The sequence below is a fragment of the Wyeomyia smithii genome, chromosome 3, assembly GCF_029784165.1.
Source record: "Wyeomyia smithii strain HCP4-BCI-WySm-NY-G18 chromosome 3, ASM2978416v1, whole genome shotgun sequence".
Classification (NCBI taxonomy): domain Eukaryota; kingdom Metazoa; phylum Arthropoda; class Insecta; order Diptera; family Culicidae; genus Wyeomyia; species Wyeomyia smithii.
In genome coordinates this window covers 260,537,470-260,564,854 of record NC_073696.1, presented here as the reverse complement: position 1 = coordinate 260,564,854, position 27,385 = coordinate 260,537,470, and the positions used below count along the sequence as shown (strand labels likewise).

The following is a 27,385-nucleotide window of genomic DNA, read 5'->3' as shown; positions in this document are numbered from 1 at the left end:
TTCATTTGATTATAATAGAACTTATAAACTTATTAACTATTATAAAGCAACCGTTATTAATAAAATTGTTAATAAAACAAAGAAAGTCTATTATCTCCAAAATTACATGACTTATTTGAAAATAACTAGTGTCATACGAACGAGTCATCTCTCAAACTTACAAATAACAAACTTCACTACAATTTGATATGTGGCTCAAAAGTTATGGAAAGAAAAGAAATTCAAAAACTATTTAAAACTATACCTGCTTTGATCGATATATGTGGCCTCAACATAATTTAAATGTTGTATCGTACTATTTGAACGTTCCAGATTCATTGATTCCTTGCGATGTGTTTAAAGTCTGCAAATGTTCGACAAATCGGCCACAGGATATGATCAAAGTCAAATAACAAATCGTTTGAAATGATTGGTTTTATCGAAGTGACAGCATCCTCGACTTTTGGCTTTTGTACACCGCCCTAATTCTGAATAAATTCATAATGGGTGGTATTCGGTCATTTTCAGCAAATTTTCTGGCATCAATCTGACACCGGAAATACCCATATTGGGAGGTATTTAGTTATTTTGGTTGTTTTCCAGAAACTAAAAGTGGTCGTCTTTAAATTCAAAATGGTGTTCAGAGTCAATGTTTGGTTTCTATGCATCATCTCGATTACAGAAATATTCATATTGAGTATTATTCGGTCATTTTCGACTGTTCCTAGAAGTTGCCATTTAGCAATTCAAAATGATGCTTGAGGTCAATTGTTAGCTCATTGCATCATTCTGGTTTCAGAGATACTCATATTGGATGGTATTTGGTTATTTTAGACTGTTTTTCACAAACCGGAAGTCGCCATCTTGGATTTTGAAATGGTATTTAAGATGATTTCTGGCCTCTGGGCGTCATTCTAGTTGAAGAAACACCCATATTGGGTGTTATTCGATCATTTTCGGCTGTTTCCCAGGAACCGGAAGTCGCCAACCTAGAATCCAAAATGGGGTCTTTGGTCGATTTCTCTAGATCTGGAGATACTCATGTTAGACGGAAATCGGCCATTTTTGGCTGTTTTCCAGAAACCAGAAGTTACCATCTTACAATTTTAAATGGTGTCTGAGGTCAACTTTTAGCTTCTTGCAACATTCTGGCTGCGGAGATACTCATATTGGGTGGTATTTGGTCACTTTGGGCTGTTTTTCAGAAACCGAAAGTCGTCATTTTGGACTTTAAAATTGCCTGTGGAATCAATCTCTGTCATCTGGGCGTAATTCTGGGTCCGAAAACATTCATATTGAATGGTATTTGGTCATTTCCGGCTGTTCAATGGGAATCGTTCATTTCAGGCTGTTTTCCAGAAACCAGAAGTTACCATCTTAAAATTCAAAATGTTGTCTGAAGTTGATTTATGGCTCAAGTGCATTATTACGATTCCAGAAATACCCATATTGGGTGGTATTTGGTCGTTTGCCGCTTTTTTTTTTTTTTTGAAACCGGAAGTCGCCATTTTCAATTTCATAACGGCACTTGGAGACAATTTCTGGATTTCGAACGTCATACTGGTTGAAAAAACACTAATATTGGGTGCTATTTGAACAAAAACATTCACCTGCCAAATTTGGTTCCATTTAGTTGATTAGTTCTCGAGATGTACAGAAATTTGTGTTTCATTTGTATGGAACCCCTCCCTTCCAGAATAGGGAGGGGTGTCGAACCATTATGGTCATATTTGTTACCCCTTAAAACATCCACATGCCAAATTCGGTTTCATTTGCTTGGTTTGTTCTTGAGTTGTGCAGAAATTTATGTTTCATTTGTAAGGGACCCCTCCCTTTCAAAAGAGGGAGCATAGATGTTAAGCATAGATTTTATGTTTTTAAATGATTTTTTAACGTCGTGCGCCTTTAAGGGTTAAAAAATAAAGTTCTGTCTGTCTATTCTATATGAATAGAAACTACTTTTGGAAACTACTGAATCGATCAACATGAAAATTTGTATGTAAGGCTTTTTGGGGCCGAGAAAGGTTTTTATGATAGTTTGAGATTCCTCACTGTAAATATATTTTCGTTATTCTCTGCACGCACATTTTGTAAACATGGAATTCGTAGATTGTATAGCACTTTTGCTGGATGTATAGAACATTCTTACTGCAAGTTATCGAATAGATTTGCAACTTCACGCATAATTTGTAAAATTCACGAATGTACTTTCATACGAACGTGGATAACAACGAACAAAAAAAAAACGGAAGCACGAATATTTACTTGAACGAAATTTGTGTGTTCTGTTATTTTTGATTTCGTATAATGTAGGTATATGTTATTGCGTAAGCTTACTAATTTTTCGTACTATTTATATTATGCAGCGTTTGTTTGTACGATTGATTGTGTTCATTTCTTGAACCTTTCGTTACGTATACGAAAAGAGATCTGCAACCATTTTGTCGTGAGTTCCACTCCTTCATTTGGTCCGAATCCGTTGCTTTCCCACGATGAGGTAGAGAACATTTATACGCCTCTGGAACAACCGCACTCTCGCATCGATAGAACCGCCGCATACCCTTCGCTCAGGTTTCGTATTGAAATAACTTTCGTGAACATTTGTACGTCTCTGGGGTTAAGTTGGAAGGCGCGCGTCGTCGCTTTTTCGCAATCGATAGAACTAGAATCGCGTTGTGGCAAACCGGTGATGATCAATCAAGCTCTCTTTTATTTTCGATTTCGTATAATGTATACATTATTGTGTAGGCTCACTAATTTTTCGTACAATTTACGTTATGCAGCCTTTGTTTGTACGATTGATTGCGTTTATTTTTAAAACCTTTCGTTACGTATACAAATAGAAATCTGTAACAGTTTTGACAGTTCTCACGAAAGTACCTTCATATTGATACGCATTGGTTTCGTTGCAGAAAACAACAAAAGGTTTTGTATATAAAACATACGTGCTCCTTTCTCTGAAAGGGATGGCCCCTATACAAATGAAACACAAATTTCCGCATAGCTCGAGAAATATTCAAGAAAATGAAGCCAAACATGGCAAGTTGATGTATAAAGAAGCAAGAAATATTTCTGTTATAGTTTGACTCCTTTCCCTGCTCTGGAAGGGAGGGCTCCCATACAAACGAAACACAAATATCTCTATAGCTCGAGATATAATCAAGCAAATAAAACCAAATTTGGCGTGAGGTGGTTGACAAGAGCAAGAAATATTAATGTGGTAGATCGACACCAGGGATGTTACGGCTGTGATTTTTCAGACATCTGCAGATGCGGATGCGGTTGCGGATATATGTTTACGGATGCAGATGTTGATGCGGATGCATTTGCGGATGAGGATATCCGTTACATCCCTAAGCGACACCTTCCCTTCCCTAGAAAGGGGGACTCCCATACAAATGAAACACAAATTTCTGCACAACTCAAGAACTAATCAAGCAAATGAAACCAAATTTGGCATGACTTTTAGGGACAAAAAATACTTTCATAATAGTTCGGAACCCCTTATTTTCAGAAAGGGAAGGATACCATACACATGAAACACCAATTTCCGCACAACAACTCAATTACAACTCAAAATGGTTATTTTCAGAACCAGAATGACGCTCAAAGGCCAGTATTGGACTCCAAGTGCTTTTTTTAAATCCAAGATTCCATCCAATATGATTATCACCGGAACCAGAATGATGCAAGGAACAAAAAATTTACCTCAGCCATCATTTTGAATAGTGTTCGACATAGGACCGGGTAGGGTCCGGTAAAAGTCCGGTCCGGTCCGCAGTCCGATCGGCCCGGAACCTTCAAAGTCCAGTCCGATTATTTTCCGGACCGGACCGGAACGGAGCCATCCGAACTTCGGAACGGACCGGGTAATGCTTTCCGGATCCCGAACATTTTCGGTGAAAGAAAAAATTTATTCAATTTAGGTCATAGAACGCAGCAAGTTGTTCATTCTTTTTGATTTTCTTCGCTGTTTTTATTAAAAGTCAACCCATGTGGCCTTGCTCGCCTTTTTAACCTGTAATATATGCTTTAATTGATCACATTGTTCTTATAATATTAGAAAGACATTGGTTGTTACATTATTTTTTTTTTGTATTTCAATTTTGCTCTTGCTATCACTTCGAAACTAGTGAACAACTGTTAGACTCGCACAACTTGTTCTGAGTTCGTGCTTAATTGAATGCCATCGGCATACATGCTTAATCAGTTTGAGAATTGTAGAACCAGCCTTTTTTGTTACTACAATCCAAATTTTGACGTAGAACTACGTCTCTCAGGAAGTTCGGCTACATACTTGGCTACATAGGGATGTAAAATGAAAATCTAAAACCGAAAAAAGTGAAAAATATGTTCAATTTAAAATGCTAATAAATCGGTTAGTTTTCGATGGATTTCCTTCGTACTTCAGCAATATATAAGAAAATCTTCTAAGATTCCTACCAAATGCATAAAATTGTAATTTTATTATTCGAACTATTGTACTATTAAAAGTTGTCAAGCCTTGTCAAAACGCAAAATTTGACCTCTGATTGGTCGTTATATGATTGCTTCCCAAGCACGGTCGACAGAATTATAAACCTAGTAATTTGAAATGTGCTATTTAGCCTATATAAGAGCTTGCTCCAGCCGAACCTGCTTATATTAATTCTAGACAACGACAACAGCAGTACTCCCTTAGCAGCAGCAGCAGTGCAGCGGATACCAATGACAGCGGATAGCGGCTGCAGCTGTGGCAAGGCAACGAACAGCGCGGCAGTTGCAGCGGGTCTCAGCATCAAAGATGGTGATCGGCGAAAAACATTCGATCTTTTTTAGCGTGTGAGTCAACTTCGGCTCTCAGGCGATTGTAACAATTATCGTACGATTGCCAGTCCAAGTAAGTCAATTCGGATATTCGTTGAAATAATTTATTCTCTCTCAGTGATTGAATTTCCAATAGCTCTACAAACCGATGGTTCACTATTCACTGATGGAATTGAAGTGTCAAAACAAAGGAGAAGAATCGCGAGGCGATAATTATCGGAAGAGGGAAATGATTGCGATCGCTTGGAAAATTATCCCCCTTTCTTTCTGAGTCGCAAGTGTTGACAGTAAAATAGATTTTTCATCGTTTAACAAAATGTTGCTTGCTATTGTTATTGTCAACTCAATGTACCTTTCTCGTCGGTTTTATTTGCATAGAAGGATTTTTCATGTTTCACTGATTTTTCAATGATGTATGTTAGTCGATGTCTTTATTTAAATAAGCAATTTTGTTTAAACAAGCAAAAACCAGCACACATTTCGAAACAAAATGCGCAAATATAAACAGATTCGAAAAAGAAACAAATATTTGCAAATTGAAAAAGTAAAAACAAATATTCACAAATTCAAACCCAAGATTTTCCTTTCACGGCTCGATCGGCTCGGGAGACGATAATGAATTACCGATTGGAGCCGATGAGAGAAACGAAACAGCGTATGAACAAACGACGACAAATTCGCATATAGTTAATAGGCTATGAAATTTTCGGAGAATTCTCTCGGCAATTTATTTTTCACATAAGGTCGAGAGACGATACAAAAATCGCGTGTTATGCGTGATCAGAATCCAATAAGATTTTCTCATGATAATTATCTGATACGATTTTGACCATCCTTGCTCAGCATCGATAGTAGCAGGGCAGCTGATGCAGTGAAGAACTTCCTTTAGTGAAATGCTGTCTCTGTACGATAGCGGGCACAAGTAAATGCATCCAAGGAAAGGTTGTCTCATTTTGACAACACACAAACTGCACAAACGTTCTGGAAAGCTGGCGTTCGAAATTCAGAGGCCGTCTAATTTTGAGTGTAGCAGCTTTTCACTGTGTTATCTATCACAAGGAATACCTTATTCGCACTGTCAGTGATAACGCAGAGAAGTGATCGGCATCATATCCGATATTGAATTAAACAGCAAATTGTCCTTTTCAGGATGAAATCATCCCCTTATTGAAAAGTTAATATTTTCTCCTAAAATAATTTACACCTTCAAATGTTGGAACAGTCATAAATTTGACTTCATCTCCATGTCCCAGAACGTACTGAATTATCTTTTCTCTCAGTTATGAGTACAACACCGGAAAGTTTTTATTATCTGCATAAAAAAAATATGTTATCGCATTATGAAAGCTTGAAAATTGTCAAGCCCAATATGACAAGCAACTATATTATTGAAAATGGTCAATCCTCGTTGAAAAGCAAATTTCGATTGATCTTATTGGCCGTTATATGATTGCTTTCCCAAGCACGGTCGACAGAATTATAGACCTAGTAATTCGGAATGCACTTTTTGGCCTATCTAAGAGCCTGTTCAACCGAAACTGCTCATATTAGTCCTAGACAGCGACTACAATAATCCTTACTTAACAGTACCAGCTGTGGCAGCGGATAGCATTAGCAGCAGCAGTGGTATTAGCAGCGATATTGGGGCTAGCTGGTGCAGCGGCACTTCCTCTAGGAAAAGCTGCTTTTGTGCAGTAGTGATCAGTATCAATAGTTGCTACATTAGCCGGCACTTCCTCTAAAGAAAAGTATTCTGATAACACACAAAGGTTTATAAATGCTGGCTTTCAAGGTACATGGGCCGTCAAATTTTCAGTGTGCAAACAGCTTTCAACTGTGTTATAAGAGAAATGCGTTAATCTTTTCTATCGGGGAAGCAAAAAGATGCGATCAACATTATATCCTATATGAAATTGAACGACAACAGTCCTTATTAGGACAACAAACAAATTATTGAAGATATAATATTTTCTCGTTTTGCGCTGGAATTAGAAGTAAAATGTTATTTTAATCTGCATGCACTTTGACTGTTCAAATCCTCTTTTGCACAAAATTTCTAACACATTCAATACAAGTAATGCAACAAACAATCTTATTTAGCTCTACGTCAACCTTGCGGTTGTGGCTTTGCATACAACCATACAACCCTTATATTTTTTCTTCTAAAATGCTGCAAATAAATGATAAAAATACAGACCCTCGTTCGATTCTGCCAAGACGCCGCTTTTATACATTTCAAGTGGCCTATGACGACCTTAACAGGAGATATGGCCATTATTGGACTAGTTTTAGTTCCAAGTCGATAGAAGTTTCGCTTGATGAATTTAAGCTCAATAATTTGGGAGTAACCGGAAGTCAACGGGGACAGGTCCGAATCAAAATACCTTTCTGTTGGAGGAATCAATTAGTAAAAATAAAACAAATAATTTCAAAAATATGATTAAACATATTCGCTCGTTTTTGGCACATGTGTGCCAAAATCGATCCGTGTCAAAAGTAAAACGCGCTTAAAACAAATATAGCCTATGGTCTCAAAATGAAATATGAAACTATCGTAGTCCTACGTCAACTTTGCGGTCGTCAACTTTTCCAATTAGAAAAAAATATAATAAAGAAATAGAAAAACAAATTTTTTTTTAAATTTTAATCATATCCTATGGCCGATTCGTCGTGCATTTGCAGACTATAAACAAATCGCAAGGAATCAATTGATTTGGAATGTTTAGCAATTTTTAATTAAACACGAAAACGGGCGGGACGAAGTTTGTCGGGTCAGCTAGTATATTAATATATAATGATATAAAAAAGAATAAAAAAATCAACATAAATATTTTCAAAAAGTTTTCACACGAGCTCATATGTATTCCAAGTGAAGAAATGTCCTCACATTCCTGATGTTACATTTGATTAATCACGGTTGATTCCTAGGAGAAGAGTAATCAGGACGTAACTTTAGTTGACTACTAAAAAGTCTAAATAGGTACAGAAAAGTGTTTAAAAGGCCTTTGTTTGTTAACATTAATGACGTAAATCTCCAAAAAATAGTGTGGCAGCAGCAAGGGGAACTCATTACTATAGGTAGATTTCAAAAGATGTTCACATTTTTTGACATTTTTCAGCAGAGAATGCCTTCTTGCACTGCTTTCCGATGGGGAATACCATTTTAAATCGCTTGTTTTTGGAGATCCACTCAATTTGTTTCATAGCTTATAATAATATTCGTTGCTGAAATAAAGAAGGTAGAATAATTTAATAAGGCCAAATATCTATAAAATTGTTAGTTGCGAATTTGATGGGAATTTTGCATTAAAGCAGAAGTTGAATAACTGGTCCCGATAAAGTTAGGGAGTTAAAAAACAAAATGCAACCAAAAATATTTATATAAAACGATTCGTGACCTGGTTATACAACGAATAGAAATGCAACGGGGAATGAAAGGCAGTGAAATGGCCACTGTTTGGATAGTTCGTCCTTCGACGCTGGGCAGAACTGCGTTTGGTTCTCGTTAGTAAAGTTGTTCAACCGATTGATATGCTAGTGACGTACTAATAACATCGAAACATTTTAAAAAGGAATTTGTTTTTCGAGTCTATGTGATTCGATCGTTCAACTATAATCGTATTATAGCAAACTTTTCCCAGTTCAATGCAAATTAAGATCAACCAGAGAAGTATTGCAACATGTTTATGGTTCACTCGAGCTGTTATCGCATGAGGCCATTTCAAATGCATACACATCATGGCAGCGTGAAAACTCGAACTCGTTCCTACTGGGAAGATTACTCTCAGCTCAGCCGATGGCACGTTGTGAAGTAAGCACATCCATTGCCATTGCGGCTCTGACGCATCCAATTCCGCATTCGGTTCGCAACTGACGTGGAAAACTTTTCAGCTGTTTTTCGTGTGCAAACAGCGTCAAGCTCGTTGCAACGCTGCACTCTGACGACAACGACAACGACGACGACGATGCCGGTGCTGCAGTAGAACCGAATTTGGTAACCCGTAGAGCAAACCGTGCCCGACGGGAAGGAAACGTATCAGCTCCTGCTCATGTGCACATCACACGACGAGGACCACCTACCCAGTGACCAACCAAGTTGACTGACAGTCGTTCGCCTGGTGGAACCTATTTTGTCTCTTTTATTTCCTCTTTTTTTCGCGCTTGCTTCCTTGCCCTCTTTTGGGAGTTTGCCGGGGGAATGTATGCATAGTGTAAGCGCGATTTCACAGGCGAAAATTTAATTTATACCACCACTACGACCGCAGCGAATTTCCCAGTTCAGGCAAAACGAGAATGGAATAATAACTGCTATCGCTTAACAAGTCACAACCGGCTGCTCCCGCGGTAGGCCAGCATCAACAAGCGGAAGGATGCCAGCTCGGAAGGTCTCGGGGTTTTGTTCCCAGCTCGCAAAGCTTATCGTGTCACTGTGAAAGCCGGGATGAATACCAACCACTCTGGGGCTGGGTGTCATATGAATTCCAATTTTTTTGTTCTGGAAAATTGCTGGAATACTATTTCTTGGCGGACAGCAGATAGCAGGGTATTTCCCGCGAAAGCGTACTACCGGCTACACGAGGTCAAATTGGACAACATGCTGAGCCGGAAAGGGACACTCGCTGAAAAATGGATTCAACCCAGCAGAACATAATTATTGCTTTCACCCCTCGTAGAACGGATGCAGAGGCCGAAGGTGGTGGTAAATGTTGGGGCTGAAAAGGGATAAAAATGGAAATTAAAAAAACTCGAATCTCGTCGCATTCATTTTTATCCGGTTGAGTTCGGTCAGTTTCAGTTAACCTTCCTCGCGTTTGTCGCGTTGCCCGGCTGGGGAAGTATGTTTTTGTTAGTATTCGCTTATTGCTATTTTCACGAGACATTGGATGGATGGTAATTGGGTGGCTTTTCTCTAGATTGGATATGTCGAACGACGGGTCATTTAGTATTTATTATTATCGCATTTTCATTTTCGGCGAGAGTCGATAAACTTCCGCCGGAAAACTGCTTTCGTGCATGAAATGAATAACAGAGAAAAAAAAACTACGAGTTGGTGTGAAACGAATCCGGTTATACAAAACTACCGAAGCGTTTCGTGGCACCCTTACTCAAGTGCAGTAACAGTGGTAATTTTTGTGTGAGCTTTCTTCAATGTCAAAAAGCTGTCACGAACGATAAAAATATTTAAAATGACCTCAACAGGTTGTGACTCTTATAAAAATTTTATAAAAATATTTTAACAAAGTTCTATGAAGTTCGATCCTTTTCTCGAGCAGCATATTGTCACTTAAATCTAAATATTTCTTAGGCTTTTGAAAAAGCCAAAAAAAATATTTATTAAATGTTGAAGACCATTTTGGTCTGCACGCAAATATAAACAATAACACAGGTGCTCCCATTTTAGTTTAGTTTCATCACAACAACAGCAGCACCGACGACAGCACGAGATACAAAAAAAACTATTCTATTAGGGCCCGCAGAACTAGAGAGGCAGAAAAATCTACCGAACGAAAAAGTTTTCCATCTACCAATAAAAAAGTAAGCAAACAACTTAAATTTATCAAACCGAAAAGAAAGACAGCACCCCCGGTTCCATGCAACTCCCGGCTCGATTCGTCTCGTTCCGGCTGTCTGTCTATTTTCAAAGGTATCAGAATGGAACAGGAAAAACACAACGCATCCGTAAATAAACAACAACGAACGCAGGTTTTTCCACCGGCTGCAGTAGCATTCGAAACACCCGCCGATGTGCGGTGCGAACAAGAGCTGTGGAGTAACGAATAAAAAAGAAACTTTTGCCAAAAGATTTTTCCACTCTCTTCACTGCAAGGGCACTTCCCGAGTATGCACTGTGAACATAAAAAGTAGAACAGTTTTAGTTTGCAATTCTAGTTAACACACCCGTCTCGAAGTAGAACAGTTTCAGCTGGATCATTTTCACGGCAGGCGGCCACGAAACGAACCTCTGTTTGTTATTCTTTCGCGGTCGGGCAGTTCTATCAGTGTGCATTTTTAGTCAGCCATCCATGCAAGGATATAACAACAGTATAAAAAACATCGTGGCCGATCCCTGTAAAAACTTATACTATTATCAACTGAAACAGAGCTTTCTATCTCTCGCTTTCACTCTCCGTCCCTTCCACACATCAAAAAGGAGCACAGAAAAAAAAAACTGCCACCAACTCCGGGACCCAACCGATAAAAGCAGGAAACGTGGGAGTTTTCAACCGACCGGATGAAATGGGTGAACAATAACAACTTTGGAAAGAAAATATTGACTATAAAAACACCATCGCTCAGCTCGGGCTCGGGCTCAGTCGAGTTTCGACTGGGGGGCAGCGAGGTTTTCAACCCTCTGTGTGCCTTGCGGCTGGACTCTTTTTAGAAGCTTGTTGGAGCAGATTTTTTGCCGGTGCTCCATTCTTCTGTCCGGACTCACATCCGGTGGGACTAGACAAGGCGCGAAAACATGGCACACGGCACGGTAGTATACCTACCTGCGAAACTTTGGGGCAAACGAAAATTGCTTTTTTAAAGCTTGTTTAGTTTTTTTTGTCTTTTCTGGCTCGCGTTGATTAAAGTCGCATCAGCTGGTGGAGCGACGAGAGTTTTCTAGAAGATCCATTCAAAGGCTTGGAAGTTGGATTAATTAGCAATTAGAATGGGACGAAACTTGTTGAGAAGAGCGAACCACTTTTGGTGGTTTTGGAGCCGTTGACGGGCATGCAACAGAATGATTCAAGTTCATGAATTTTAATTATTGATTCACGTTTTGTTGACGGGTTTCAGCATAGAGTATCTAAATAGTCAAATATCAGCATCTAATCAATATTCAATTTTTAGTATGGACAAACTATTCGGCAGATGCCATCACCATAATTTGTCATATTAATTACCTTTTATTATAAAAGATTTTTTTTGTGGTCCCCGTGGCTCTGTGGTTAGCGATGTCGGTCGGCTAGCTCTCCCACACGGTTGTGATATCGGGTTCGATTCCCGATCGAGTCGAGGATCTTTTCGAGCTGGAAATTTTCTCGACTCAGCACTGGGGCACGGTGTATCGTTGTATTTATCATACACATACAAAATGTGCCAAAAACAATATCGATAACGAATTCTCTCAACTAATTTAGTTGATCGAGACCGCTATTAGCCCCAAGGCTAAGCTAAGCGTGCGATATTGCGATATTGTATAAAAGATTTTATCTCAAATTTAATTTATTGGATCAGATATTTTTATCATCTTATAATGCTTACTAAAAAACGGTAAAAATAATAATAGCTAATAAGCAGTTATCCTCGGGAAGATAGTTTTGTTTTCCTGTTTGTAGTCAAGTAATTTGTACCATTGTTGTGAAACACACGATGGTGGCTCTGGACGGTAAATAACCGGTGCAATAATGTGAACGATGAAACGATGGAAAAAGTTTTAACGAGGAGTCCCAATAAGCAGCAAATGGAGCGTGAAATTGTATACATTACTAGTGAAAATGCGCAGTCGATTTTCTTCAATTTTTGAAGGAACGATTTTGTTTTAAACTAGAAGAGGATGGAAATCTTCGGGTTATGAGCAGAGCTGGACAGAGTTTGGTATCATTACAGAAGAAAATTTTCTTGATTTAACTTTTAAAATACAAAATTTTTACGCCATTATATTATTCAATCAACCTTTGATTGCTTACGATTTTCGTTTGTGAAATTTTTACTACGAGTTTTGGAGTTCGGCTTCGATTTCACGGTTATTGAAGGTCAATATTATTTTATTATATATTCTCTGCTTTCAAATTCATGGTAACAGATTTCTTAAAGCTTTAATTTCTAAACTTCATGATTGCTTAATCTCTTCTTCACATGATTTTTTTTTTCGCCTTGCTGAATCGATTTGTTCATTTTATAACTCAATAATTTTTTGTTCTTGCTTAGTTGTTTCCTGATATCTAAATGCATTGATTTCCTGATTTCCTAATTTCATGATTCTTTAATTTGAACTTCATTTTCATATAATTCCAAAGCTCTTCTTTTCTGTTTCAAAATTTTTGTTTATTGTTTTGCTGTTTTATTTTCACATTTTCCGTTTTCTCTTTTCTTATGTTCTTTTTTTCTGTTTGTCCGATTTCATGTTTAGCGGTTTTTCTGTTTTCTGTTTCTCAGTTTTGCTTATTTCCTTTTTTTTATTTTATTCTTTTCGTTAGTCTCCTTTTCTGTTTTTCAGTTTTACATTTTTCCTTCTTTTAGTTTTTCTGTCTTTCTTTTTTTCTCTTGCTATGTGTTTTTCTCTTCCTGTTCTTTTTTTTTGTTTTCATATTCTTTTGTTTTTCTGTTTAAATTTTGTTTTGTCTTCAGGTTTTGTGTTTTTCCTCTATTTTGTCTTTAAGTTCTTCTATTTTTTGTGCTTCTTTCTTATTTCTTTCTGTTCATTTGTTTTTCTTTTTTTGTGTGTTTCTTGTCTTTCTGGTTTGTTGTTCTTTTTTTTGTTTTTTTTTCTGTTTTTGAGTTTTTCTATATTGTTTTGTTGTTTTATATTTCTAATTTTTGGTGTTCCAATTTTTTTTTATTCTCTTTTTTTTCTTTTTTTTTTGTTATTTTGATAATCTTTTTTTTTGTTTTTCTGTTTATCCTCTCTTTGCTATTTTCTTTTTATTTTTGTTTCCACATTTCCTGTTTCTTCTTTTCTTATGCTCTTTTTCCTGTTTTTCTGTTCGTCCGAGTTCATGTTTTCTGGTTTTTCTGTTTTATGTTTCTCGGTTTTTTATGCTTTTCTCTTTTGCTTATATTCTATTTTTCTAAATTTCATTTATTTTTGTTAGTCTCCTTTTCGATTTTACAATTTTCTATTTTTCCTTGTTTTTTCTGTCCTTCTGTTTTTCTCTTGTCATGTCCTTCTAGTTAATGTTCTTTTTATAGTTTTTTTTAATTTGTTTTCCTGTTTAAATTTTGTTTTGTCTTCCAGTTTTTTGTTTTCCCCCGTTTTGTCTTTTTGTTCCTCTTTTTTTAGCTTTTTTCTTCTGACTTTCTGTGTCTTGTTTTTTATTTGTTTTTCTTTTTTGTGTGTTTTTTTCTGTTTTTCTGGTTTGTTGTTCTTTCTTTTGTTTTTTCTGTCTTGAGTTTTTCTAATTGTTTTGTTATTTTATATTTCTAATACTGAGTTTTTTTCTTGATTCTCTGTTTTTTTTTTCTGTTATATTGTAAATCTTTGTTTAAATTTTCTGTTTATCCGCTTTTTGCTGTTTTCTTTTTTTTTGTTTTCACATTTTCTGTTTACTCCTTTCTTATGCTCTTTTTTCTGTTTTTCTGTTTGTCCGAGTTCATGTTTTCTGGTTTTTGTGTTTTATGTTTTTCGTTTTTTTTTTGCTCTTCTCTTTTGCTTATTTTTTATTTTTCTGAATTTCTTTTTTTTCTGTTAGTCTCCTTTTCTATTTTTCAGTTTTCTATTGCTCCTTTTTTTGGCTTTTCTGTTTTTTATTTTTTTCTCTTATATGTCTTTCTATTTTCCTGTTTTTTTGTTGTTGTTTTTTTTCTTTTGTTTTCCTGTTTAAAATTTGTTTTGTCTTCAGGTTTTTTGTTTTTCCCCCATTTTGTCTTTTTGTTCTCCTATTTTTTGTGCTTTTTTCTTCTGACTTTCTGTTTTCTTGTTTTTATATTTGTTTTTCTTTTTTTGTGTGTTTCTTGTCTTTCTGGTTAGCAGTTTTTTTTGTTTTCCTGTTTTCAGTTATTGTCAATTTTTTTATTTTTTTTTCTATCTTTTTTTTAATATTTGCTGCTATATTTTGATTATTCTCCGTTTTTCTTTTTTCTGTTATTTTGTTAATCTTTTTTTTTCTGTTTTCTTTTTTTAAATTTTCACATTTCCAAAGAGAAAACTTCTCTTATGCTCTATGTTATGTTTTTCTGTTCGTCCGAGTTCAAGTTTTCTGGTTTAACTGTTTTCTGTTTTTCGGGTTTTCTGCTTTTCTCTTCTTGCTCACATTCTATTTTTCTGAATCTTTTTTTTTCTATTTTTCCTTTTTTTTGTAATTCTGTCTTTTTTTCTCTTGCTTTGTCTTTCTATTTTCCTGTTTTTTTTTTGTTATTTTATTACTTTGTTTTCCTGTTTGAATTTTGTTTTGTCGTTCAGGTTTTCTACTTTTCCCCCATTTTGACTTATTGTTTTTCTATTTTTTGTGCTTCTTTCTCCTGACTTTATGTTTGCTTGTTTTTTATTTGTTGTTTTTTTTCTCTTGTATGTTTCTTGTCTTTCTGGTTTGCTGTTCTTCTTTTTGTTCTTCTGTCTTTCCATATTTTTTTTTGTTATTTTATTTTTCTAATGTCCGGTTTTCCTATTTTTTGTTCAATTTTCTGGTTTTCTTTTGTCTGTTATTTTGTTAATCCTTATTTTTAGTTTTTCTGTTTAACCGCTTTTTATTTTTTTTTTGTTTTCACATTTGGCGGCGTCCATGAATTATGTAACGCTTATAGGGGGAACGGGGAGTATCCTTGAGCGTTACGATTTGTTACATAGGGGAGGAGAAGAGGTAAGATCAGCGTTACGTAACGAAAAATCTTTGAAGAGATTCTTTAAAAACGAACAGTTTTATTAAGCAAATTCTTCTACAGCGTTACGTAATATATATGGGGGGTAGATGTTGGCGTTACGTATCGTTACATATGGGAGGTGCGGGTAAAAAAATTGGGTTTTTTGCGTTACGTAATTTATGGATGTCGCCTCTCCTGTTTTCTCTTTTCTCATGCTCTTTTTTCTGTTTTTCTGTTTGTCCGATTTCATTGTTTCCGGTTTTTCTGTTTTTTGTTTTCGGTTTTTCTGCTTTGCTCTTATGCTTTTTTTTTGAATTTCGTTTTTTGTTTGTCTCCTTTTCTAATTTTCATTTTTCTATTTTTCTATTTTTCCCTCTTTTTGGTTTTTCTTTCTCTTTTTATTTTTGTGTCTTTTCATTTTCCTGTTCTTTTGGTTGTTTTTTATACTTTTGTTTTCCTGTTTAAATTTAATTTTGTCTTAAGGTTTTCTATTTTTCCCACATTTTGTCTTTTTGTTCTTCTATGATTCTTTCTTCTGACTTTCTGTTATTTTTGTTTCTCTTTTTTTGTGTGTTTCTTGTCTTTCTGGTTTGATCTTCTATTTGTTGTTCTTCTGTTTTCCAGTTTTTCTATATATTTTTGTTATTCTTTTTTTCTAATTTTCGGTTTTCCTTAGTTATAAATCGCTGTTTACCTCTTCCTCTGTTATTTTGTTAATCTATTTTTTTGTTTTTCTGACTTTCTCTTTTCTATTTTTGTTTGCTATATATTTGAATTTCTGTTTATTGTTTTTTTGTATTTTGTATTTTGTATTTTGTATTTTGTATTTTGTATTTTGTATTTTGTATTTTGTATTTTTTATTTTGTATTTTGTATTTTGTATTTTGTATTTTGTATTTTGTATTTTGTATTTTGTATTTTGTATTTTGTATTTTGTATTTTGTATTTTGTATTTTGTATTTTGTATTTTGTATTTTGTATTTTGTATTTTGTATTTTGTATTTTGTATTTTGTATTTTGTATTTTGTATTTTGTATTTTGCATTTTGTATTTTGTATTTTGTATTTTGTATTTTGTATTTTGTATTTTGTATTTTGTATTTTGTATTTTGTATTTTGTATTTTGTATTTTGTATTTTGTATTTTGTATTTTGTATTTTGTATTTTGTATTTTGTATTTTGTATTTTGTATTTTGTATTTTGTATTTTGTATTTTGTATTTTGTATTTTGTATTTTGTATTTTGTATTTTGTATTTTGTATTTTGTATTTTGTATTTTGTATTTTGTATTTTGTATTTTGTATTTTGTATTTTGTATTTTGTATTTTGTATTTTGTATTTTGTATTTTGTATTTTGTATTTTGTATTTTGTATTTTGAATTTTGTATTTTGTATTTTGTATTTTGTATTTTGTATTTTGTATTTTGTATTTTGTATTTTGTATTTTGTATTTTGTATTTTGTATTTTGTATTTTGTATTTTGCATTTTGTATTTTGTATTTTGTATTTTGTATTTTGTATTTTGTATTTTGTATTTTGTATTTTGTATTTTGTATTTTGTATTTTGTATTTTGTATTTTGTATTTTGTATTTTGTATTTTGTATTTTGTATTTTGTATTTTGTATTTTGTATTTTGTATTTTGTATTTTGTATTTTGTATTTTGTATTTTGTATTTTGTATTTTGTATTTTGTATTTTGTATTTTGTATTTTGTATTTTGTATTTTGTATTTTGCATTTTGTATTTTGTATTTTGTATTTTGTATTTTGTATTTTGTATTTTGTATTTTGTATTTTGTATTTTGTATTTTGTATTTTGTATTTTGTATTTTGTATTTTGTATTTTGTATTTTGTATTTTGTATTTTGTATTTTGTATTTTGTATTTTGTATTTTGTATTTTGTATTTTGTATTTTGTATTTTGTATTTTGTATTTTGTATTTTGTATTTTGTATTTTGTATTTTGTATTTTGTATTTTGTATTTTGTATTTTGTATTTTGTATTTTGTATTTTGTATTTTGTATTTTGTATTTTGTATTTTGTATTTTGTATTTTGTATTTTGTATTTTGTATTTTGTATTTTGTATTTTGTATTTTGTATTTTGTATTTTGTATTTTGTATTTTGTATTTTGTATTTTGTATTTTGTATTTTGTATTTTGTATTTTGTATTTTGTATTTTGTATTTTGTATTTTGTATTTTGTATTTTGTGTTTTGTATTATGTTCTTATGTTTTTATGTTCTTATGTTATTATGTTCTTATGTTCTAATGTTCTAAGGTTCTTATGTTCTTATGTTCTTATGTTCTTATGTTCTTATGTTCTTATGTTCTTATGTTCTTATGTTCTTATGTTCTTATGTTCTTATGTTCTTATGTTCTTATGTTCTTATGTTCTTATGTTCTTATGTTCTTATGTTCTTATGTTCTTATGTTCTTATGTTCTCATGTTCTTATATTCTTATGTTCTTATGTTCTTATGTTCTTATGTTCTTATGTTCTTATGTTCTTATGTTCTTATGTTCTTATGTTTTCTATGTTCTTATGTTCTTATGTTCTTATGTTCTTATGTTCTTATGTTCTTATGTTCTTATGTTCTTATGTTCTTATGTTCTTATGTTCTTATGTTCTTATGTTCTTATGTTCTTATGTTCTTATGTTCTTATGTTCTTATGTTCTTATGTTCTTATGTTCTTATGTTCTTATGTTCTTATGTTCTTATGTTCTTATGTTCTTATGTTCTTATGTTCTTATGTTCTTATGTTCTTATGTTCTTATGTTCTTATGTTCTTATGTTCTTATGTTCTTATGTTCTTATGTTCTTATGTTCTTATGTTCTTATGTTCTTATGTTCTTATGTTCTTATGTTCTTATGTTCTTATGTTCTTATGTTGTTATGTTCTTATGTTCTTATGTTCTTATGTTCTTATGTTCTTATGTTCTTATGTTCTTATGTTCTTATGTTCTTATGTTCTTATGTTCTTATGTTCTTATGTTCTTATGTTCTTATGTTCTTATGTTCTTATGTTCTTATGTTCTTATGTTCTTATGTTCTTATGTTCTTATGTTCTTATGTTCTTATGTTCTTATGTTCTTATGTTCTTATGTTCTTATGTTCTTATGTTCTTATGTTCTTATGTTCTTGTGTTCTTATGTTCTTATGTTCTTATGTTCTTATGTTCTTATGTTCTTATGTTCTTATGTTCTTATGTTCTTATGTTCTTATGTTCTTATGTTCTTATGTTCTTATGTTCTTATGTTCTTATGTTCTTATGTTCTTATGTTCTTATGTTCTTATGTTCTTATGTTCTTATGTTCTTATGTTCTTATGTTCTTATGTTCTTATGTTCTTATGTTCTTATGTTCTTATGTTCTTATGCTCTTATGTTCTTATGTGATTATGTTGTTATGTTTTTATGTTCTTATGTTCTTATGTTCTTATGTTCTTATGCTCTTATGTTCTTATGTGATTATGTTGTTATGTTCTTATGTTCTTCTGTTCTTCTGTTTTTCTGTTCTTCTGTTCTTATTTTTTATGTTCTTCTTTCGTCTGTTCTATTTTTCCGATATTCGGTTTTCTGTTTTTTTTTTTTGTTTAGATTACGATTTTTGAGCGATGATTTTGAATTAAAAATTTCCTATTTCAGATTTTTTGTTGAGAAAGTATTTCAGTGAGTCTGTTGAATTAATAGACTTTCAGAAAATCATGTTCATCTAATGAGAAGCTAAGCTAGAGGCAAACCAATCTACAATTCATTCGTAATGTTCTTCGTATGAATCAGTTTTGCAGCTTCTCCTGACCAAAATGGCACAATTTTCGTAAGAACTCCTGCCCTCGGTTCTTCTGCCAAGCAAACCACGATTTGCATTATTCATCTCATTCAAAATGCAGCAGTCACCTACAGTAGAATAGTGCACAATAAACTGCATCACTGCGTTCCACCGGCTGCGAGCAAATATGCGATTGCAATCACAAGCAGCAGCAGCAGCACAAGATGGCAAGGAGAAACCGCGTCAGAAATAGACAACAAAATAAGCAGTGCGACTTGATATAAACGCTGCATATTCGTAGTGCGATAATAGCAATAACTCTTCTGTCGCTGGATTCACGCTTATTTTTGTCCCTGTGTACGGCTTTGAAGAGCTTTCCTAGTCCCTGGAATCCCACGTGGAAGCGGATCGACCCTTCGCCTCGCCCTTGTCGGAGTGGCGACCGGAAAGATTACCGCAGCAAGACTAGTTAAACACAATAGCTTCAAATGGGTGGGAAAACACTTTACTTGGCTCCGCTCTTGTGGTTTTTTACTCACTTTGTCTTTCCAGGGATGCAATTAGGGTGATACAATGTAGCATTTTCAGCTCAAATTTAAACTTATTCGATAGGTTTCTCATTCAAGAACCACTTGCTTGTCTATCCGATCACTCTTCACCACTTGCCACTTGCTCGCCTTTGGTTTTTGTTTGATCACTTTCGAAAATGTAAGTGTGGCACGAAACTTTTCTGAATAAATGGACGACTCTGCTCTCCACGCATGCAAATATGTAGGAGTACAAAAGTGAGTTACAGAAAACCCACGAAGCCAGTACGTACAATCAACGTCAAACGATGTGATGCATGGGCTGGCCACCGCTAACTGCACATTCGTCAACCCGGCAGTCGGCCGCCGCCGTCGGCCTGCCGACAGACTTTGTGAAAATGTGGGGACGCAGAACCCGCCCGCCGCCGGCGGGTTTAGGCACCGTTTGTTTGCGAGTACTTCCATGCAATTATTGGTAAATTGCAAATTTACACAATTAGCATGATGAACGGTTTCCTTCGACGCTCCGACGACGGCCGGGAGCAGAACTTGGAAGCCCGGGTCCGGTGGCGTGACGGAAAAACAAATCGAGGGAAATGAAGATAACTACTTTATGCAGTGGCGTAAAAAAGAGGCAACAAGAAAAAGCGATTGTTATCTTTGGGGGCTTGGCTTCTGCATGGACTCGGGACCGGTTCTACCGTGCAACTCAGTGATATAGTGGTTCTGGAATGTGACTAGAAATGTGTGTATGTGTGTTTGTTTGTATGCAAATGAGACGGCTGTTTATGCAGAATTAGCATTCTCTTGGTCCCGGTTTAGTGGGTGGCTTCCCTGTTGCTAGACCCAGGCAGTCGTTTAGCATGTTCCTGTACTGATCTGAAGCAAAGATTAAAAAATGATTGTCGGACTTTATTGTATTCATTTGTTCAGGTCTATCATTTTGATTATTTTTAACGAGGTTGTTAACCAGTGTGAACAAAAATAGAAGAACCCCAATTTCAAAATAGATGCGTTTTACTTCTGCCAGTGATTTTGTTTAATGAAACTTTCTTCAAAGTCATGTAAAACAAAGCGACAATTTTTTCCAAACGCTTTTCGACAAAACGACTTTAACCAAAAAAATGGCTTGGCAGTTTTTTATAGTAGAATATTAAAGATGAGTGATATGATGTTGCTTCTGTTAATTCGAGGTTCACTTTCTGCAGAGCAAAAAACGAGACGCAAACATCTAATTTCTGCCAAAAATTACTCGCAGCTGGTTGTTTTTCGCTCCAATTCGGCAGCAGCTCTATTTTATGGCAGAGCATATTAAGCGGCTGCGGGGAAAAATCGTTGTTTATAATTTCATTTTACAAACCATTGAATTATTACCCATAGAGAAGTGAAACTTGTAAGGTAGTATGAAATCAACGAAAATTACGGCAAAAAAGTGCAATAACATAAAGCTAAATCGCGTCCTAACTTCGAAATTAATTCGTTAGGTGAAACAAAAAACGCTTCGCCCCAATGAAACGATAATGTATATCGTATAATATACCACTTCTTGACGCCGTTAAGCTGCGAAGAAAAACGCCCTCCTCATTGCCGGCCGATAGACAATCCTCCCACCATCTCGATAATGAATTCACCCCAACATCTTCTCACAATGCTGCCGGTTTCAGATTCGCGGAAGAAGTTAGATAATTACTGCTGTACTATCGCGGTCTCTTTGGTTTGGTATGGAAACCTAAACGACTTTGGCGGCGGTTTCACGTCACCACCTCCGCTGGGAGTTCGTAAGAACGGGAACAACCGCTGAATTATTGCCATAATTGGATTTCCCCCCGCCGAAGAAGGTCATTCCGCAGCTTAGCCATTTGACAGGAAATGTCAGGTTTTTGTAACGATTCGCGTTATTTTCATGACGGCACTTAGGTGGCATTATTCCGTGGTAATTTGTCTCAAACTGCTATTATTGATCTTTAGAGGCACTCTGCTCAGGTTTAATAAAAATATCACCTAAATTGTGTAACGAAGCTAAAAACTGGTGGCGAACGTCGCCAAACCTGTTTCGTTGAATGTGGCTAGTCCTGGCTATGAAACAACGAAACGAATGATATTTTATGAAACCATCAACCGCGCTAGCTGGACACCGATTTTTTCCCCGTTTAGTCAAGGTTCTTAACATTTATGTGCCCTGGGCTACATCGACGCCAGCCTGTTCGCTCGTGGGATTGCTGATTTGTTTATGGCCTTGGATGCATAGATATAAATTTTTTTTTCGCAGCTCACTGCCGCCATCCCGGTTCTTATTTCTGCACGATTATTTCCTTTATTGTCAATATCCTGCCAGTGATGGGATTTTTCTTGCACCCATCCTAAAACCGTCTCCGTCGACGTCGTCATCGTCGTCGCCGGTGTTGTTGCTAGTGAATGCTAGAGCGGTGCTAAGGCTGCAGTTTTATGATTTTCCTGCAGGACATGATTTTTAGTCGAGCGGAAGAAATTGACATTAAGCAAAACTAGCATTAAATAATAACGAATCGTTTGTTCTGATGACGTTAGTTCATGCCCTATTAGGTGGATATAATAGAAAACCCCTTTCTCTTCGTTTTGCACTTTATGTTTGCTTTCATTGGTCTGCACAGTGAAATATGTTGTGCACCATCAAACTTGGTGAACAGTTCTCGGCACCATCGACCGTCAGAGACAGCGTTTTTTCCAGAAGCAAAAAAGCAGCACGATCTTTGCATCCTTGCTTCTAATCTGTTTGCGTACGTAGCTAGTACCGTGGCTGTGGCTATAAACATACAGGCTATGAAGTAAAAACCGTAGTCCAACGAATAATGACTAGCAATCACATAACATCGCATCAAATTTATGTCGATGCAAAGCCTTGGATGTTATCCTCGTAGCGATAGGCATCGGTTGTGCAGACCAGGCAATAACTGGAGAATAACTACACTACACTCTGGGTACACCATAAATTAGCTGTTTATCCCCTAGAGGCTTTAGATTGAGAACACATGTAAGTCTTCGAAATTGGGTATTTATTGGGTAACACCGTTCCTCATATTTTATTCAAAACTTTATTTATCGGTAATTGCCAATTATTGGCTACTTTGAAGCCGTATACTGCATTGGAAACCCTATTTTATCTGCTGTCATGCTTGGTGTAGAATAAAAGAAACTCTTACTTTGAGAGATGCGAATTCAAATAAAAATGGCAAATAGCAATATTTACAATCAGTTGAATAAAGAGATTTTTTTTATTATTTTTTTTTGCAGATAACTGAAGGAGACTATAGACGAAATTCAAGTTAGTCAATTTATGGTTATAGTCATCATAGCAAAAAAGGTAAGATACGCAAAAGCTGCATTTTAATTGCTTAAGAGACAACAATGTCTGATAGTGGAAGATTTTCTTAACAGAGGGATGTATGTAAGGGTTTATTGTTTTACTAATTTTTAAGTTAAACTTTCTGACCCGGTGAACTCCGTACTGCCGCAAATAAATTTCGTTTGACATGATAAAATCACTGCTTTAATCAGAAAGGGTTGTACATACTCGTGATATGTTATGGCTTTGATTTATTTAATTATTTTCAATCTTCACATTTAGAAATATATTGTATTGATCCTCCGAATTTTTAAACTGCCATCTAATCTATATCCAAAACCAACAAGTGTTCTTTCTTGCTTTATCTGTTAAAATAGATAAAAATTAGTTTTTTTTTTACCGTGGCGACCCTACATCCTGAGTTATTTTAGTCACATCTATAACAGTGTCCAAAACATGTTATTTTGGCTGTCAGTTCTTGATTCGAGTTCTATTTTCATAAGTGTGGAGAAGAAAAGCTTTTTTATTCAGATTTAAAAAGTAGCATGGGGTTAGTTCAAATTTAAAACTGATAATTTCCTCAAGGCTATCCGGAACATGTCTGGAAGTGAAACAGTGGATCTGACTTCTTGATTTGCCATTTGTTGAGCTAGTTTCTAGATTATTGTTAATTTAAATAGTTGCATTTTGAGTTTTGGTTCGAGTGAAAAACTCAGGAAATCTGGAACACGTCTGCAAGTGTCCAGTTTTATCTTAAGCACTTGATTGGTTTAATCATAAGAGAGCTTTTTTTTACAGAAGTATTGGGAACACGCCTGCGTGTGGTCCTAAATATTTCAAACCTGTTCACGTGGAATGTGGGTGGCCCCATATTCCATCATAATCACAACAAATCAATTTTTTGTTGGTAAACAACATCATTCGTTCGCTTAACCAGTTAACAAAGACATTGTACCACCAAATATGAAATGATTGCTAAGCAAATGCTGTGTTCTATCTAAGGCCTAGAATGACTTGTTGTGTATTATTGTGCAGTTCTATCTACACACAAAAGTTCAACCTCATTTTGGATAACAATTCTCTGACTTCGCGTAGAAAATGTTCGAACTGCATAGAGCAAGAATACAATGAATACTTTGACAGAGATCGCAATTATAATATGTATCATACACATAAAAATCGTGATGTATACTGAACTGCTGCTACTAAGTCAGGACCGTCCTAGTGGCCATACTTCAGGAAAATGATTGGTTTGAGCAAAAGCACCTCTTCTATTTCTTTTTCTTACAATTCTCAGCAATAATATGTCCGATAAGTACTGATAAATGATTTTCAAAGAAAACTAAGGAATACAGTAAAAATATATTTTTTGATCTGAAGTGTTGCCAGAAAACTTTTAAAATTGAATTTACATTTTTAGACAAATGCATTTTGTATTTGATATTTTCATCGCGGAAATTTCACGTAAGAAACAATGATCAACCCTACAAATAATTTTTAAGGATTTTTCTGCCTATCAAGGAATCCAAATACAGGTCGAACTCGATTATCCGGAATATCAAGAAATTTTTCATTCCGAATAATCGAGTTTTTCGGATAATCGAATCACAGAAAAAATATTCATATTTGCGATTAACGAACATAAAACAAATACTTTTTTTATCTCCCTTGTATGATGCAGTTGCGTAATACAAAATTGATTTCTAAGGCAAAAAGGAGTAAAATCTTGAGAAGCTAAAAAACTAGATATTGTTTATTTCACTTTAATTCGAACATGTCACAAACATGCTGGGATGGTAAAAGTTAAATTTCGGAAAAAAAATAACAAAACGAGCACCAAAAATTAAAATCCGGACAATCGAATTCGATTTGTATATTTTTTCTATTGTTGATGTAGTGTAACCATTTCTCTCTCTCTCAAATTTTTTGCAACAATTAAATTTTCCGATTAAAAATTATGGTTACAACTCTCTTTCTTTTCTTTCTTATTTTCCTCTCTTAATTACACTTTAGTCGGTTCATTTTTATTTTCGTTTCGTTAAATCGAGTTACGTTATATCGAAACATTTTTTTTTTTTAATTTATGCAAGAATGTTATAGGTTATTCAAAGCAAACTATTTTCCATAACCTATCAGTATTTTTAAACCTTTCTTATGCTCATTTAGTAATATTTTCAGAAAAAAAAATTTTTTTTTCATTTGATGCAAGAGGTTACTCAAAGATGCGCGAAAACCAATTTCCTATCACTTATCAGTATTTTTAAACCTTTCTTATACCCATTTAAAGAAAATGGTAACAATGGTAATTGATGCAAGACTGTGAATTGTTACTGAAGTATGTGTTGAATCCTATTTCCCATCACCTATTAGTATTTTTAAACCTTCCTATGCCCATCTAGGACATTTTTTGCATTGGTTTCAAAACTTACTAAAACATATTTTTGAAGCAATTTATATCCCAAAAACAGTCGCTTCATTATTTATTTTTAATTTAAATACATCTAAAAAAGTTACGTAAAATCGAGGTTGCTTTATATCGAGGTATGACTGTATATTGTTTTATTCTACAGTTACATCAAATTGAAAACATAATTATTCAAATTCTCTCGTCGTAACAGAATGACAAACTATGGAAATGAAATAAAAAACATACGAAACAGCAAGTTAAGTTTGGTGTCTTTTAAATGTTTCATTGAAATAATTTTGCAGTTTTGCCTGCAAAAAAGACATTTTTGGATTCCCTACTAACCAGAAAAGTAAAAATACTTTTGTATGTTACTACCTCAAGGAACACGATGGAACTGTCAAATTTAAGAAAAAGATGGTCGCGTTTGCCGAAAATGTAAGTTTATTTTTTAATTACATGTATAAGGGTTAATCCATACGAAAGACCACGCAAAAGCACAAACTTGGACATGAACATTATAGACGTTGCTCTGATTTGGCGCAATTTGACATCTAGTTTCACTTTGAAGAAATCCCAGTTGGAATACCCCCCACTCTTCGTTGCAAGATAACGCGTTTTTCCATCAAAACCACGTTTTTCTATTTCCCACAATTTATAGACGTAAAACATCCGAAAAATACTGAAAGGTGGTTCTTGGAGAAAACAACAAGGAATCCAGAAAAAATATTACTGTTGACCGCAAGCGTTGTCTGATGGATTATTTTTGTGTTTAAAAACAAAATGTGCATTTTTCGACAAATGTCACTGTTTTAATTTTAAATTTGATAATCTTATCGTATTTCTCGAAAAATTTTACGTAAAAAACACTCATAACTTCTAGGAAAAATATACACTGTATGAAGAATTAAATCCTATTTGAGAAAAAGTTATATGAATTATAAACTGAAAATCTTTAAAAGTCCAATTTTTAAAGTTCTGATCTTGTCTAAAAAAACTACTAGTTTACCATTGATTCTGGTACAAACAGTAAATAAAAACTTGAAAAAAATATGATTTTTTTGAAAAAAAAATTCCAATTTATAACATCATATATTTTTTTTTTTGAACTGAAAATCTTTCAAAGTCCTTAAAAGTCGTTTTATGAGTCAACCTCGAGATACAAGGTTTTTATAAAAAAAGTTTAGAATTTCGTAATGAATTTTTCGTGAAAATGTTATATTTCGAAATTGGGTCATATTACCACGGGGTGTTAAGTGTTTCTCTCGTAAAATTTTCCGAAAAAACGATGGAACTATCAAATTCACAATAAAATTAGTCGAATTTACTGAAAAATTCAAATTTAAAAAAAGGAATCTATCTGGCAACACTTCCTGTCTAAAATAATATTTTTTGTGGATTCCGTGGTTTATTTTCTTCAAAATTCACCTATCAGTATTTCTCGAGCATTTAACTTTTATAAATTACAAAAAAATAATTATCATATTTACAACTATTTTCGTAAAAATGTTATATCTCGAAATTGACCCATATTCCGAGAAATACGATGAAATTATCAAATTTAAAATAAAAAATGGCTACATATGTCTAAATATGCAAATATAGTTTTTAAATACAAAAATAATCTATCTGGCAATACTTCCTGTCAAAACCATTTTTTTTTTAATTAATTGGTTTGTTTTCTTCAAGAACCCCGTTTCAGAACTTTTCGGACGTCTTACGTCTATAAATTGTAGGCAATAGAAAGACGTGGTTTAGATAAAAAAAAATGCGTTGTCTTCAACTGAGAGGGGAGTCCCACAGAGCAAGAGGTTTTCAAATCGACACGGAATTTTTCATAAGTGACACTTGGTGAATAACTCCCCCAACTTTGTGCAAAATCTGTAATGGTCGTGTTTAAGTGGCGTTCGTATGGAATGATCTTTAACCAATCTGGCAACTTTTGGTCAAATATAATATTTTTCCTGAATTTCTTGGTAAAATTTATTCAAAAAACATCTATCAGTATTTTTCAGACATCTAACGTCTATGTATTGTAAGAAAAAGAATAAGGATAAAAAATAAAAAAT

The 27,385-nt window shown here is 34.2% G+C and overlaps 1 protein-coding gene across 3 annotated transcripts in view; it reads left to right on the top strand.

Moving 5' to 3' along the window:
- LOC129731910 (uncharacterized) overlaps positions 1–27,385 on the top strand; it is a 527,400-nt gene that overhangs the window by 169,813 nt on the left and 330,202 nt on the right. For all 3 annotated transcript variants that reach the window (XM_055692286.1, XM_055692282.1, XM_055692283.1), the window contains exon 3: positions 22,861–22,930. The gene's annotated coding sequence lies outside the window, so the exon portion shown is untranslated. The remainder of the gene's footprint in view (positions 1–22,860; positions 22,931–27,385) is intronic.